General features: G+C 36.8%; 1 long non-coding RNA gene across 6 annotated transcripts; it reads left to right on the top strand.

Moving 5' to 3' along the window:
- Positions 1 to 239: 239 nt before the first annotated feature.
- Positions 240 to 13072, top strand: LOC116208843. 6 transcript variants are annotated; one of them, XR_004157140.1, is made up of 8 exons: positions 241 to 723; positions 2487 to 2727; positions 3614 to 3719; positions 3954 to 4108; positions 4441 to 4549; positions 5146 to 6955; positions 7079 to 7332; positions 7450 to 7823. It is a non-coding gene; the product is annotated as an uncharacterized LOC116208843 (long non-coding RNA). The 6 variants fall into 6 exon arrangements; XR_004157139.1 differs by having other exon boundaries at positions 242 to 723; positions 7099 to 7332; XR_004157137.1 differs by lacking the exons at positions 5146 to 6955; positions 7079 to 7332; positions 7450 to 7823 and adding exons at positions 11069 to 11152; positions 11370 to 11474; positions 12310 to 13072 and having other exon boundaries at positions 251 to 723.
- Positions 13073 to 17242: the final 4170 nt, after the last annotated feature.

Here is a 17242-nt window from a genome sequence, read left to right as displayed (position 1 = left end):
GTCAGGTGGAGTCTATTCGTAAGAGGTGCTGTCAAATTTTGCTGCCATTCTAACTTGATTATAAACTCGAAAGAAAAAGGCGACAGCAACATCTAGATTTCCAGCTGTCTACAGCAAACCTAATACAAGGAAATATTTTCCTGTGTCTTTTTTGCTTTTTTAAATTTTTGTAAAATGGGATTTTTACTATTATTATGAGTTTATTTTAGATGTGGAAACGTAAGAGGAAAGTTGATATATCTGCTTCTCCCATTGTTCGGTTTTGAGGAAACTGTGAGGTAGCAGCTTGGGTTCTTTAAGACTGGTAGTTCTGAACTGGTTCCTTTGTTTTTCCTCTTAGGATATATACTTGGTGCTGCTCATAGACACAAAGGGAAGGTGGCATCTATCTATCTATCTTGCTCCCACTTCCAAAAGAAAATCATCTGATTACTTCGATCTCTTTGGAGCTTTTGGTTCCTGGCACCGAAGAGAACACACACACACAGAAAAAAAAGTTTCTTCTATGTTAAATTAAAACAAATTAAAATTGAATTAAAGAAAATGAAAATAAACTACCCTAAAACCCACCATCAACCACGATAAGCAATTCCCTTCTTCCTGCTCTGCCAGGCCACAACGCCAGCCTACACCTCGCCCACAAATCTCTCACCACCTACTCCCTTCACTCGCACAAATTGCTGCTATGCTTCAGTTTTCTCCGGTCGTCGCTCCCTTCGACTGGTATATTTCTCTCTCCCCTCCTCTCGTCTCCTCTCCTCTCCTCTCACAAAGCACAGTTCTTCCACAACCCCTCTTTCTTATGAGAAAGCCTTTTCATGGACTGACCTCAGCTTCGCTTCTTGCAAGTTTGCCTTCTCTCTTTGTTTATTATCACGAATTCTGTTTTTTTTTTTCCGGTTTTTCCCCTCTACAATCACATAAATTATATATTATTGTCATAAAATTGATTGCTTTGGTTTGCTGATGATGTAGAGAGGCCGCGTTTTTTTTCCATCTTTTGATACATCTATATATTTAATGAGCGTGAGCGACCTTTAACTGCAAAAGTTAAATTTGTTTATGATGGCGATAAACTAATTTTTTTCTCGAGGTACAATTTTGATTCAAGAGATTCGGCTTTCATTCCGGCGATAGCTATAGATTAAACTGTTGATCTGATCTGATATGATGCCCTTTGTTGCGTAATGTAATGTAACCGAATTTTATTGTCATGGACTTGACCTATGCTCCGCTCCTTGTAAGTTTTTTTCCCTTCTTTTCTTCTTTTATTATTACGAATTCTGTTATTGTTTTCCACCACAATCGCATCACATATTATATATTGTCATAAAACTGCTTTGGTTTGCTGAATACGTAGAAAGGCCGCGCTTTTTCCATGTAATTTTCATTTTTATTGTCATGGACTTGACCCCAGCTCTGCGCCTTGCAAGTTTGCCCTTTTCTTTTCTTCTCCTCTTCTTTTATTAACAAATTTTGTTTCACCATAATAAAAGATTATTGTCATAAAACTGACTGTGATGATGTAGAAAGGCTACGTTTTTCCTTGTGTTATATTATAAAAGAAAATATACGCATAATATAATTGAAAAAAAGTATTAACATATATAGTTATCATTTAAAATAATAAGAGCATACCGAGCGTAGGAGAAACATATCAAGTAAGGTCTAGAAAGAAATAACACAGTAGAATTAAAATAATTTGTAATATCATCATCATTATATAACAAAATTTAAACGTTCGTCTATTTCTTTATAATTGTTATTTGGTTATGAAATGATCAAGGTTTTCGGCTTGGTAATGCGGGGTATAATATTTCTACCTTTACGACATGAATGAATAGTTTACGGTATGGTCGGACCTTGATAATTGTTGGATTGTCATGAGCTCTTCGACCAAATTAATGTCAATCTAATGTAATGGTTCTATCTATTAAAGGGGTCTTACCGATATATGTGGGATTGGAATACCGACAAATATGGGATTTGATGAGTACAAGTACTTAATCCAATACTACCATTGAACTGCAACATTATAAGCAGAGAGAATTAAATCACTTCTTTTTTTTTTATTTATAATTAAGGATCGAATTGAATGGGAGCACATGACTACTCATCCCTTTGATCCCTTTTTTTGTTGTTTATGTTGCAACCAGATAGATTTTTTCCTTTCTGCCCGGTAAAGGCATATATAGAGAAGCTAGGCGCTTTGCATGTATCTTTTCATTCAAATTAATATTGGAATTAATTTATAATTTCAAAGTCTGATTAATTAGATAAGACCTAGAAAGTACTCTTATTCGATTTTGAAATAATAATTTTGACACAAAGTCCACTCTTTTTATGCAGAATTCCATATTTATCGTATTCTGTTTTTATCCTATATGCATGAAAGATCTCATGTTACTCGTATAAAAGTTTTCCTCCACCCCCCAACCCCCGCCCCCATCCACTGCTAACAGTCAGCCACCACAATCATTGAGCAGGACAGCCTCGAGAAGGGTCTTTCGAGGACATCTTGTCTTCAGCTTAGCTACGGGCAGTTGCAGCTCCTCACGACCCCACTTCGACCTTCCTTCCCAGTGCCAAGGAGTCTCCCAGTGGATTCCGAAGTAGCAGCAACAGCCGAGGTCGTCCCTCAAACCGGTGGTGAAGGAGACCCTGAATTTCCCCTTCGTGCTTCTCTCGTCATCTCACGCGATTCCCTTCAACATTAGCTCAAAGGAGGTACCTTCTTAAGCCCTTAGAATCACGTCTAGGTCTATTTTGATCTTGCTTGGGTGATGGATGAGTATATGCTTGCCTTTCGGGGACCAAAAATGCATGAAATCAACATGATATGAACTTGAGTGTTTAAATCAGTGAAATGATTGCCAAAGCCACCTCACATCAGGTTGAAGAATACTGAATATTACTTTGACGAGGCTGTGTTGATGATAATGAAGCTCAGTGGGTCCAGCTACTTCGTTGGCTGGCTCCAACATCCAATTATAGCAATTGTTACGCGGATGAACTTTTATTTAGATTTTCTATTTTCTGTAATTTTTCAAGAATTTTCTGAATGATTTCATATTTTTCAAAATGTGAATCTATTGAAATTTATTAAATATTGATAAAAATATTTATGCTTACTGCTTCTCTCCACGATTCTCATCTATCACAACCTCACTGAAGTGATTTCCCCTCAACCACCGATGACTTCTTGCCCTCAGGCGCTGCTCCTCCGACCAACCCGAACCTCATCTCCATATCCCGCGGGCCCTCGCTGCTTCTGCCTCTCCGCGGGCCCATAGCTCGAGATATTTAGTTGAATCTTAATGCAAATGGAGGTTTATTGTTTGAGCAACAATAATAAGCGGGAAATTTTGGATAATTTTTCTTTTTCAAGCCAAAGAAGCAATTAAAGAAGAAACGCCCTATATATAAAATTTATTACTCGAGTAAGTATGATGCATTTTGACATGGTTTACATCATTCTACTAGTTTCAAACTCCGTTACTTAAATATATAGGGGTTGAGCAAACTTTTGTTATACCGATATCAGTTTTTTAGCACCAATCAATGCATTCATCAATTTTAATTAACTGATGAGATTTTCTTTTAATTTGTCCAGAGTTGATGCGGCAGAAGACCTGGCAAGTCGGTACCTGAAAAAAAATAGGTTATGACGGCCCTATCTTGAAGGAAATGGCCTTCGCCGTGATTTTTCGATATTTAAGGTAAATTCCATCGTTTAGGGCCTCAAACAGGCAATTTATGTTAATTAGGGTGTTTTTGTAATTTTTGAAAACTTTAGTTCTTTTATGCAATTTAGGTTTATTAATACCCTATTTAAGCTTTCTGTAAGCCCTACGGCAAGAGGGTCGTCTTTTGAATTATCAATAAAATTCAGAGTTTTCATGCTTTGTCCAATCTCCGATTCGAGTTTGATGCCTATTTTCTGGTATTCGTAGAATCAACAGTATAGAGGGTCGTAGTTCCGGTATTCGAGCGCGAATCAACGGGTCTGTGACGGTTACTCGCGTTGTACGCTGCGTCAAGAGTACATATGGCTTCAGTGCTCATAGCGGTAGCTGCGGTTGCACTATTGTTCACCGTTGCTTGCAAGGTACAAGTGTTGTCCCCGTTGGTCCTAGAGCGAGCCTGGACCTCTCTCAACCAGAGCGAGGTCCTTGATGTGGCATCGCTCCATGCCGGCAACCTCTGCCGGCTTTTCAGGCTCTGAGGGGAGCAGCAAGGGCATGTGGTGCCGGGAGGCGTGGTGTACTTCCCCCTCCTGGGATCCGGTGCTCATATTGGATAATTAAAGTTAATTTAATCTTTTGAACGAATATAATAATTATTTTTAGTTGTTGCTCTTCTCAGCTCGGTTATTGACTCTCTCTCTCTCTCTCTCTCTCTCTCTCTCTCTCTCTCTCTCTGTTCCTTTCTTTCTTGCAGGAATTACTTTTACTAAGTGAAGGCCAAGTTTGGAACTCTGCCGTCTGAGTTCACCCTACAAGTTGACACGAGCAGCAGCCTATCTTGGCTCAATTGCAATGGCCCCGCAGTAAGTAGATTTTTCAATTCTAATTCAATCATTAGCAAGCCCATATGAAGTTCTGATTTACATCAGTTAAATTAATCATAAATAAAAAAACTGATAGAAGCGCGAATAATAAATTTATGAAATCTTAATCTTCCTAAGATCACCTAGATGGTCAATGTATTAGAAGGAGCAAAATATGAAGTACTTACATTTTGCATGATTCTCAAGTGCTAGAATAGCAGTTCAAATTTGATATACATCAAATTTCGCACAGCGTCACTTTTTATTATTCTATTAAGGAAATTTCTCAAATTTCTCCATCAACCAATTACTTTTCTATTTTAGTCATAATTCATTTTTAGTCCAGCTGCATTCTTAAAGTTGAAACTTTGAATAAGAAGGAATCTAAAAGGAAGTATATATAATTTATTGTAATAAGTTACTGTAACATTAAAATTTTTCTTTCTTTTCAGTCATATATCTTAAAAACTTATAATGAGTTATTATATATAATAATATAAAAGAATTGATTAATATAGTGATATTGTTGGAATAATGTTACACATGAATATTATAATGTCACCTAATATAAAATTTTCTTTCTTTGATAAGTGAAGATTCATTCAATTCCAATCAGTTTATGTACAAGCAATACAGAACTTTATGACTCATCCAAGATGATGGCACGCAGGCCAAACTTCTCAGCAAAAACAGACCCACCTACCTTAAATCTGAGATTAGGAAAAATCCGCATTCTCTCTCCGACACATTTCAAGACTTTTTGAGCCAGACGAAGAGTATATAATATGAAAACCCTCATATTCCTTTCAAGCCAGATGCAGTATGTATGATTTGACCAAATCAGCTCCAGTATGATCTTGTCTAGCTTCCTTCCTTTTTGAGCAAGAATCCAGTCTGTTTCACTTTTCCAATCAGCCTGAGACCAACATATTCCAATCCGGCTCATAATCAAATACTTTAACTGTACAAGAGAAAAATAAATGGTCCCTTGTTTCTATGGCAGCTTTGCAATATTCACATTCAACATCTTGAACTAGATTCCGCCTGTGCAATCTTTGCTTTGTAGCAAGTTTATCATGCCACAAAAGCCAACATATATATAATAGAAACACGAGGGACGCAACCATATGACCAGACCATGCCCTTTCAATTTACTTTTGTACCTCGAGGCCTCAATATCTCCCAAGCACTAGCAATAGGGAAGAACCGAGATTCTGAATTATCTTGCCTCGAGCATTCAACTCCGACGGGTCTTTCACTGCATTAAAGTTCCCAAGTAAGGTCCAAGGACCAGAAACCATGTGAAACAACCGCTTCAAATCATCCCATAACTGCTTCCTCTCTTGTGCGCTGTTAGATCCATAAACAAATGTCACATGAATCTTCCCTCTCCCTTCAGGTAAGTCTACCAGACAGTGAATAAACTGGCTTGATTTTCGAACAACAGTTAGAAAATAATAATTATTCCAATAACTCCATCCATTTACTCAAAACATTAGTAGCTTGAGCCTCTTTTGCTCCTGTTTCAATGAAAAAGCAAAGGTCAATCTTTTGTTCTCTCTAAACGGGAAGTGCTCCCTCCCCGGTGCATTTGGTTGAGCGGACAAGGTAATGAGTGGAGGGACTGTGTTCTACATGGAGATGCTTCAATTCCTTGAAGCCTTCTCTACGCAGCACATGGATGGTTCTCTTTGTTCCATCTGAACCATGCAGATGAAGATCTTCAGTCCTCTTCAAAGTACATTGGAACCAATCTTCAGAGAGGATACCATTGCCTTCCAACTCGACCTTGAGCGTTCGCTGCTCTTTGTATATCCCAGACCAGTCCCACGTATTGCCAAGGAACACTCTACTTGGTTAGTGTCCCCGAGAATGCCAGGTCTGCACAAACATGTTGACATCAGGAACAAGAATGGCTAGGTTGCTTAAATGAGACAAACTGTTCAACTCAGCAAGACTGGGATCAGTTTGCTCTTCATCTCCTTCTAAGGGAATCTTTCAGATATAGCTCTTCCAGTTGAACCAACCCCTCCAATGACCCCGGTTTAATCACTTCCAGTCTCGAGCAATAGCTCAAGTATAATGATCTCAAACCTGTCGATTCCCCGACTTCTTTTGGCAGTCGAGTGATGTCAGGCTTATGGAGCTGAGCACGTGTAGGTTCTTAAGATCCCTCCAGATCATAGCAGTAATCAAAACATAATGTTAGCAAGTTTTTCAGGTATTGGGTCAACAATGGTAAGGGATCCAGTTATGCAAGGGTGAAATCCAAGACCTTGAGTTTTGGCATTAACGTGAAGAATAAATATGGGACCTTCAGGAGACGGTCTTCTTGTGCAAAGAGGACAAGTTTCTCCCATTCTGGACATTCCCATGTACATGACAGCTCCCGAATATCAGGATAAGGTAAGAAGATCGCCTTGCTTTCACATGACTTGACGTCCGACTCTTCCAAATCCTTTTCGTCCCGCAACACCAGAGCATGTTGATATCTTGGCTGTTCTCTGAGGGCCTTAGACTGAGTTCCAGGGCCTTGTGTTCGCTGTCAGATACCTTGAGTTTGTCCAATGCATCGTCCTAGTATTTTGGCGAAGCGCTCTCCTGCAACACTTCTGTGAGCCCATCGATCAGAAAAGGCAAGCCTCGGCACCAACCAAAGCAAAGCAAATGCTTCAACATGTTGTTCAGCATGGCCACAACACTTCAAAGATCCGCAATTTTCCCCAATGAAATCGAGCTGACGAGCTATCTGGGGAGCACAACACTTCACCGTTTCATATATAGTAAGTACTAAAACTCTTCGCTGTCACTATTATATATTTCACCTCTGTGTTAGGTGATGACGAGCTGGAAGCAGACGTACAGAGAGGCATGACGAGCTTCTCTCTTGTCGAACACAGGACTCGGAAACTGAAGACCTTTGGCAAGCGCAAGAATGACAGCTCCTTCCTCGGAAGCACCATAGTCCCTCCAAACTTCGACGCAACTTCTCGAATGTCGACGCGGAGCTTGGCAGGGAAGTAGCACGAGATAGCATCCATGATTTTACTAATAACTTCGGCTCTGCCTGTGGCTCTCCTCAGGTCAGCTGAACTCAGCTTGTGTGCTGCGTTCCACGTGGTGCCTGCACACACGAAATCCAACCGTTTGCTTCCACTTTTCGTTAAAAAAAATACGATGTATATATCTTACGGCTTGTCTAGCTAGCATGACGTCAGTCATGTCGTGCTGACACCGATTTGGCCTCTGAAGGGTGACTGGCAATCCAATCGAACCGATCACTTTTCAAATTGATTAAGAAATAAGAAAGAAATGAAGATTAAAAACATAAAAAGAAAAAAGAGCAACCACGCTCGCAGATCGGAAGACGGAGGAGGGGGTGGGGCTGTCGCTGGCTGCCACCAGTCCTCAGTCCGAGGTCGCCAAAGACCTCTAGGACGCTGGAGGGCACCAACCCCCATCGGTGGTCTATTGCTTGCGACCTACCCCCTCTCCGTCTTCCAATCTAGGGATTCCCTTTTTTTATTTTTTCGGAATAAAAACTTTGTTTTTAATATTTTTAATTTAAGATTGAAATAAAAAAAACTCTTAATTAACATATAAGAACAAACAATTGTTCGTAAATACTGAAATTTTCAGTTTGGATCTTTGGTACTTTGGAAGTACTAAAGTTAATAAAAGAAAGCAATGAAATCGTGCTGACAAGGTTACCTCGACAGCAGAAATGGTAACTGAACCCTCCCAAGGAAGATAATTCGTGATTTGAGAATAATTAGTGGTGTTTCCTCTTCCAATTTAATCGAGTTTCATTGACTTTTTCAGATTCATAGCGAAATTTCGTTGTCTAAATTGGGAAGATAACAGTTAGAGGATCTGTATTTCAAAATCCAAGTCGGAACTGATCTTATTAATGAAGTTTCGGTCATGTATAATGATCTCGATTTCAGCACAGCTTTAGATGTGTTAGAGGTAATGCATTAAAAAAATCCAACAAGGCCTGGTAAAGTCGATCGGATTAGCAAGTGTGAACAAGTTGAGCGAGGCTCGATGGTCGTTGTCATTGTATTTATCCGAACATTACTACCATATAAATTTCGAACTTGAAATTAATGAAGCTTAAATTATATATATATATATATATATATAAATTTGGAACTTGTATTAAATGATATTTAAGCCGTATTGACGATAGAAATTGCCACTTACAAGTCAATTGAATATGTTCTCTTGAATCCAAATCAACACATCTTTATGTATTAGTTACCGTATTTCACGCAGTAAAGTCTGTACTCTTTCTGGAAATCACAATTAATAAACTACATAACAAGTTAACCACATAGTTTTTTTTTATTAGGCTTGTGTGGATTTTTGCTCATTCATATCGCAAAAAATAAAAGTCTAACTAAAATTATTTTACTCGGTTCTTATGGTTTTAAACTTTGCATATATTCTACCAACTTTTATATCAATACTTGAATACACAGCTTTCAAATCACGTCGCATTAATCTTACTTTAAAGTCGCATTAATCTTACTTTAAACCGCGAATCGATAAAATGAGTTTTTTTTTCTCTTTTTCTCAATCAGGGTTCCCTTCGCTTTCAATACGCAATTTCGGTGCTAAATATGCAGTCATGACTTTTTGCTCGCCCTAATTGATTCCTCTATATGAGGTAAAAGTCAGCAAACTAAGACCTTACTTTAATTTAAGTTCATATTTATCTACTTATATATAAAATTAAGTTAAAAATAAATGGTTAAGCATAAAAAAAGGTTTTGTCCTCATTAGAAATCTTATCAAGATTATACATGGTTTCTAATTTGTCATAAATCTGGGCATTAGTTAACATCACGTTTGTTCATGCCGTTTAACTTTGATATGGCAGCATAATAACATGGTATAATTTCAGCATTTCATATAAACGAAGTTTGATAAATCGTACATAAATTTTTTTTAAAGCATCCTCCAACTTAAATATCACTCGTAAAAATGATGTCTTGTAGGCCACCATATACTGTTATCTTATACTTCTTAAGTTAGCCCCATTAGCCCGTGCATTGCGCGATCCTTTGCATATTTCTTATTTTCAGTTAATAATTTGAAAATTTAGTTTAATAAATTCATTGAGATAGATATGTGTCGTTTATTTTCTGTAAATTTAATTTATGAGGTAAATATGGAGAATAGATATTATAATTATTCTTTTGTGAATATAAATTAATTTTTTGTATAAATCTATATTTTAGTTGGTTTGAATTTCACAAAATTTGATGTGAATATTAGTATAGGAAAATCGAAGAGATGGTCGATTATGAGCTGAGAGTTTATCTAAAATACTCATATCAAAACTTATGATCGAACGAGTGGGATGCTCCTAGTTCACATAAAAGATTTTTCATTGGTTTTTTAGCTAGAAGCAAGACACACGGAGAGAGAGGGATGAAGATGGAACAATTTGTTGTGTTTAGTTTTAGAGTTGGGTAGAGTTAAATTTTGATTTTAATTGGTTTGTAATGATTGTGTTGTTGAATTATAAGAAAAAATGTGAAAAAGTAATAAATAGTTAAAAGAAAGTAATAATTGTGTTGTTGAATTATGAAAAACAAAGTAATAAATAGTTAAGAGAATTTAGTATTAAGGTTGAATTGAATGGTTTAAAAATTGAAAAAATGAAAAAAAAAAAGTAATAACTGTGTTGTTGAATTGAAGATAAGTAGAGTATAATGGAATAAAGTAAAAAAAAATTGTAAAACCAAATGGGTAAACTAGTCTAGGATTCATCTATTTCTTTTTACTAATTGAAAAAAAGGTAAGTCCTGGTGGAAGTTCTTCTAGTGAGGCTCCCAAAGCTGCCAAAGGATTCCGAGCGACACACCATTTCTTTTGAGTTTGGATATATCCATCTCACTTGAATCATCGAGTTGGTGAATTTCCCAAACTTAGCTTAACACGCACCTAGATCAGGAAGTTATTATTGTCACTGATAATGGATAAAAAAAACTGGTTTTCTTGGAGAAGTAGGATTGATAAAGATGGATTCGGTGGGGTAGAGGGTATGTGGCCAGTGAAGCTGAGAATTGTGGACGAATCTTGGCCGGTGAAGTTATACTATTATGATAATCCAGGAAACCACATAGGCAAAGTTCTCCTATGTTTGGGCGAAATTCACCAAGGAGGATCGTCTTATCGAGGAAGATGTCTGTGTTTTCGAGCTAAGATTTACTTCAACTTATGCAGTAAAATCCCGTTGTGCCTCATCTAATTGCCAGCCTACATACGCTCCCTTCATGTCTGCATTTGCTTGAATATGCTGAGGACATGCATCACAATTTTTATTTATTTTGGGACACTCAGGCAACTTCTTCCTTTAGGTGCATGTGCAATGTAGTTATTTCTGCTCTCGATGATGCCTAATCACAGACTGAATTATGTTTGATTATAGGCAGTGCAATCGATGTCAACTAGCTACTATTTGTCTTTATCTGTTATGGGTACTGCTTACATTGAATGGTTAATCAGGTACCAACTGTTGGAGAAATGATAGAAATGCGGAAGAAAAAGCAAAATCTATTTGGGATTCTTTACAGCTGGTTTCTTGCAAAAGTATGTTGCTTTAATTCCTCTGGTATTTGGGCTTATGCTATTATTGTAAGACTCAAGTGATTTGGCTTTGAAAAATCTCTTTTAGCCTTATATTGGTTCATTGTCTAATTCAGCCTTCTAATAATATCTTCCTTTCCTTGCATTTCTCTGATAGAATGGGGTGCTTTGTCGTTTACTATCTTACTCCTTTTCCTCTTCTTATAAAACTGTTATTAAGGTTGCCAGTAAGCTTGAGGTTTTTCCTGGTAATGAGTTTCGTGTTGCATTTGAAGAAGCGATGAAATATGGTGGGAGGGTTATACTTGGTGATCGCCCTGTGCAGGTAAAGCTCGTCCTTTGCAAGATAGACTGATGTGGTATGTCATTTATTTTAGTCATATGTCCTTTATGTTCCATTACTATGAAATTCCAAGGTAAGAACATGGGAAGATATCCTTGACAAGTTATCCAGTGTGCAGGACTCGTCAAATTATATGAGGAGCTGGCCAATTATGCGATTTGAAACGAGTCAACACAAATGCCATTAGCAAATCGACTCGACAATTAATTAAAATGAATTTCAATCTTTTGTCGACGATTGACATCATTTAGGAGCGACCATATACCTTAAGATTTCAATCAAACTCAAATAAAACAAGTTATACATCACGATATGAGGACTAGTCCTTGATAAAATTACTGAATATTCCATCAAATATTTTTTAATTACCAAAATCTATATTTTGGACTAATTTCTCATTCCGTATTTCGTATTGGGGGCAAAAGTTTAAAATGCAAATTCCTTGGGGTCCCCCTGTGTTATGTAATAACTCTTGGTCGTTGAAATTAAATAGAGAGAGATACAGAGAGAATGAATATTATTAGTAGTCTAGGGTTCCGAAATCTCTAGCATGCAAGCATAATGCATGGATATGCTTGAAGTTTGTAATTGTGACTGGTGGTATATCAAAAAAGAAAAAAAAATCTATAAAATTTTTCATATAATACCACAATGTCGAGCAAGTTTCCTCTTTTTTTATAACATATATATTTATTTATTTTTCATATAATTTGTAATTTTGTGCTGTCTATGATTGTTGTGTGATTGTTGGTATATCAAGAGTATTATTGCCTAGTTCTCCTAAAACACTGCAGTTATTTCTGATCTCTCTCTGCAGGTTGTCTTTAGGCATCCAAAATGCGGGATATCTATTTGAACCTCCACCTGAGAAAATAGAGGTTTGCCTGTCATACATCAATTCGGGACTCTTACGTGCATGTATATGCTCGAGGCACAATCTTCTCTACTCACCTTTGTCGGTTCGATGCCTCCACTGTTTTATCTTCCGCTGTGAAGTCCATTATGCTGTTTCCCTGATGGCCACTCTTTGGTTCATATCTGTGATAAAAATTTATCATATTCTTTTCCAGTAAAAAACTGTCCTTTTTCTTAGTATTTGGTTTTTTACTCTGAAAAATGCAGAGGACTTCTGCTCATGACAGCAGGCGGCTCTACCAAAGCAAGCAACGAAATGAATCTAATGGAAATTTAGGTTTCTGTCCGCTTTGAAGATTCTTCTTTCCTCTTTGGTGAAAGAGGGGCAGGCTTGGTTCTGGGGGGCCGCCTTGCGCAGCTTTAGAAAGGAGAGAATACCTCATTTTTGTTCTTTGTTGTCCGCCCCGAACATTTGATCTTGCCCTTTCCTCACTACTATTCATGCTTCCTTGAGCTTCGGAAGCAAATGGCAGCTTCTCGGGTGCGCACCTAATCTCGTAACTTCCCAAACTTTAGCACCGATATATCCCGGGGAATATGTTTTCATTAACTCTGCTTCAAACAGCACAAGTAGTGCATGGTTTAGTGTCTTAACCCTGTTATTCTTGTTTCAAAACTCTGTTAAGAGGGAAAATAAGCTTGGTGTTAAAAACAGTCTTGAACTTCATGCGCCATTTGAGGAGGCTGAGAAACATGGAGCAACAATATTTCTCGGAGATCGTTGTCGAAGTGTAAGTAGAGCTAGCTTGCCACAAATTGCATTTTAATCGGTCAATACCCCGATACAACTGTGTTCCAAAGTTGTTGAAAAGTTCAACAAAACCTACTTATTTTGCAGTTTGTTCTCAGAAATATATAGAGAAAATTGTAAAATTGATATATCATGTTGTCCGCAACCCTCAATTTGGTACATGAAAAAATTTTGCCATTAATTTCATGCACAATTTTCGATTCCGTCTATCAAAATGCCCAAAACGACATCATATTGATATTTGTTTTTAAAAATATAGTTTAAAAGCCACGTTGTTTTAGGCATTTTGATTGACGGATTGAACATTGTCTATTAAATTAATGACAATTTTTTCGTGTAGCAAATTGGGGGTTGTAGACAACATGGTATATCAATTTGATAGTTTTCTCAAAAATATACGAAGATAATGTGGAATCAACAATTAATAGAATCAGAAGATGGATTCGTACTATGAAACTGGCGAGTTGACCGAAGAATATAATTGGACTAATATTAACAATCGAATTGGACACCTCTTTGGTTTGTCCTCGGAATTTGCCAATTTACCGAGATAGAAAGCAATGTCGAACAGAGACGGTCATGGGGATGGCTATCCGGGCAGGGATGGACATCGCGATCGAGGCAGCAAACATAGTCCTTATGAAGAGCAACATTGAGGATACATGTCATAACTGTTGTCGATACTGCCCGAAACAGACATCGCTTGGGTCGTAACTCAAGGATGTCCTATAATTAACACTCGACTGTATGTTTGGGTCGTAACTCGGACGCTTATTGCACACGTGCCGAACCCGTCGTCGAGCCGAACCACCATAAGACCATGCAAGAGATGAGTCTATTTACTTATTCCAGAAACTTTCACTAAAATGGCAATCTCCCTTGCAGAAAACTAACGTCATCATATTGTTCCATCGATGGCCGATCCTTCCCCAAACCTCTCCTCAAATAGAAAAAAAGGTAAATTTAAGCTTATTGGTGGGTCAGGTTGAATGCTTTGAATGAAGGTACGGTAGCGATGGAGAGGCTGCCATGTGAGAGAGAGAGCGATAGGGATCGATCACCTGGGGAAAGACTAAAGAAGGACGCACAGTGCGGAGAGAGATGCGGCAACCCATTTCGGCCTTTGACTCGTCCATTTTTCATAGTACTTATATATATATATATACACACACATATATAGAAGAAAAGTTACAACCAGTATACTGTTTCATGTAAAAAAATCACATGCATGGGACGTGAAAATTAAATAATTTAATTTGATTTGCTACTTTAAATAATTTTTAGATAAATATTAGTCATAATCATAGTTAAGAGAGATGAATTTGTCAATTGACTAAATAATAATAGTTTTAGTAGTGGAAATACCCGTTGTACGTACTGACAAAAAAAAGAAGAGATTATTAGAAAATTGAAAATATTATCGACAATAGATTGTGTTATGTGTGACTCTTATTACTTTCATGTCAAGTATTTTAATGTAAGTGAAGAGATAATAGAATTATAAATTCTTAAAATTCTGAGAAAAAGTTTAGACACTTAAAATTTGAATATTGTATTATGTTTTTACTTTTCTCACAGAACTTTTCATTTCAAAGTTTTACCCCATTTGTATTAATATTCTTTTTTCAAATTTCAGTAAATGAAAAGGGCAAAAAAAAAAATATGAACCAGCCATAAGCAAAGCAGGGCCGCCACTGAAATCGTCGCCATTACGCCCATTTTCATCTCTCATAAGGTCACACTCACGTTGTGCTTCTACTTCTCTTTTCCTTTTTCCATTTTCATCTCTCACAAGGTCACACTCACATTGTACTCACCCCAAACATTATTTCCTTTCATAAATCACATTTCATGAGTAATTGGAAAAATGTAAAACCCTATGTAGATGAGAAAGGGGGTATAGTGTAGTGGCTAACACTCTCACCTGGTAACCTAGAGGCTCCATGTTCGATTCTCATCAATGGGACTACATGTGCCCCTTTATTTAGATTTCCTTTCAATTTCCTTATACTAGGTCATGAGCCTCCTATTGTAACCGAAAAAAAACCCTATGTAGATCAAAAGAATACATAAAAATTGAATTTGATCTATATTAAGGTAGAAATCTCAATTTCACGAAATTAAATGAAATTATATAAAATTAAGCACATAGTGCGGGTTAATAATCTAAAATATATAATTGTTCTAGGCCTTAAATTTTATTTGTAACCGAAAAAAATTTAAAATTAATAGTTATTATATTTAATAAAGCAAACTTCTAACTATCTCAAATTCAAGCCTTTCTTTTTCAAAAATTTATTATACCAATACTCAGTAACCTAATTTTCCAATCCAGATTTTTTCAGCAAAATATTAATAGTACGTGAAATTGATTTTTTTCAGCAAAAACTTCTAGCTACTGGAGTCTGAAAGAACTAAAAAAAAGAAAATCAGTCTCATATATCGACAATATATATGCCGAGGTTGCCCTTCTTTACATAAGTCCGTTGTTTCATATATATGAAAAAAAAACTTAAGAATTATAATTTACTCTTCCATGGGCTAAAGTCCTAGCGATAGATCCATTCTTTCCTATGGGAACTTAAGATTTTAATTACCCTTCCTTGGAGTAAATTCTATCCCTTATGGAACTTCTTTGCCCACTTTGGAGCTCATTCGAATAAAAATTCGACACCAAGGAATTTCTGCAACTGCAAGGAACTTAAGATTTTACCCATCCCACCAACTTTTATATGAAACAGATGATAAAGATGATACTATTTCGATGAAAGACTCTATAGTTAAGTAATTAAAAAGAAAACTTACCCTCACAGGAAATATGCTTCCACAAAAAGATGTCACAAACTCTTACATGTATTTGGTAAATAAAGATGACACTATTTCGATGAAATACTCTATAGTTAAGTAATTAAAAAGAAAACTTATCCTCACAAGAAATATGCTTCCATAAAAAAGATGTCACAAACTCTTAAGTGTATTTGGTAAATAAAGATGACACTATTTCGATGAAAGACTCTATAGTTAAGTAATTAAAAAGAAAACTTACTTCCCTCACAGGAAATATGCTTCCATAAAAAGATGTCACAAACTCTTAAATGTATTTAGTAAATAAAGCCCAAAAAAAGAGGGGAAAAAAGACTCTATTAGGAGTCCGACTAGTCTTCAATTATACTCATGTGAGCCACGTACGTAAACTTAAGTACTCTGAAAATTTTCCATTAAAAGAGACAATCTAGTCCTGTGAAATATTGAGAGAAGCAAATCAATGTGGTGCATTTGAGCTATATAAGCATTAATGTTGAGAAATGTTAACCCCACATTAAAAAAAATAAAGGAATAATCACGGATTTATATGAGGATTGAGGATCACCATTTATCAGCTTGAACTTTTAAAAGGAAATTGACTCAAGCTCGTATAAGCTCAAAGAAAATTCAATAATGTAAACCCACAATTGGAGATATTTAGTTGAATCTTAATGCAAATGGGGGTTTATTGTTTGAGCAACAATAATAAGCGGGAAATTTTGGATAATTTTTCTTTTTCAAGCAAAAGAAGCAATTAAACAAGAAATGCCCCGTATATAAAATTTAGACAAAAAGAAGGGATTCCCCGCAACAAGCACCATTTAGATTGACTTAGTGGAGTATGCCATGAGTAACAAAGCAAAGGAGGAAGCGTAGGAGAGCTTTTAAAGGCAGTTCCTTAGTTGAAGAAAAGGTTATACTCCATTCCCCTTTTGAGAAGCGCTTATTGTTGCGAAGAACTTCTTCGCCTTATTTCATGAATGGGCAAAAAGGCCTTGAAAGCAATTTGCTTTTTCATCTCCTCTTGAAGAGTTAAGACTGTGATGGCTCTGTGGTCCCCATGGAGAAGCCTCTCGGAAAGATGGAGATTGAGGCAATGATACAAGCTGTAGTAGAGCAGACCAATACGGGAGGAAACTTAGATTCAAGGATTTTTGCCTACGTCCAGATGTAGCTCTGGCAGAAGGGCTCAAGATACCGAAGTTTAGTAAATACAATGGGGTCGCCGACGCATAGCATCACTTGTTGTCCTTCTGTTGGGATTGCTGAGGCCTTGATT

This window comes from Punica granatum, chromosome 5 (genome assembly GCF_007655135.1).
Source record: "Punica granatum isolate Tunisia-2019 chromosome 5, ASM765513v2, whole genome shotgun sequence".
NCBI lineage: Eukaryota > Viridiplantae > Streptophyta > Magnoliopsida > Myrtales > Lythraceae > Punica > Punica granatum.
Note: the sequence above shows the minus strand (reverse complement) of the source record. Positions and strands in the feature narration are given on the sequence as shown.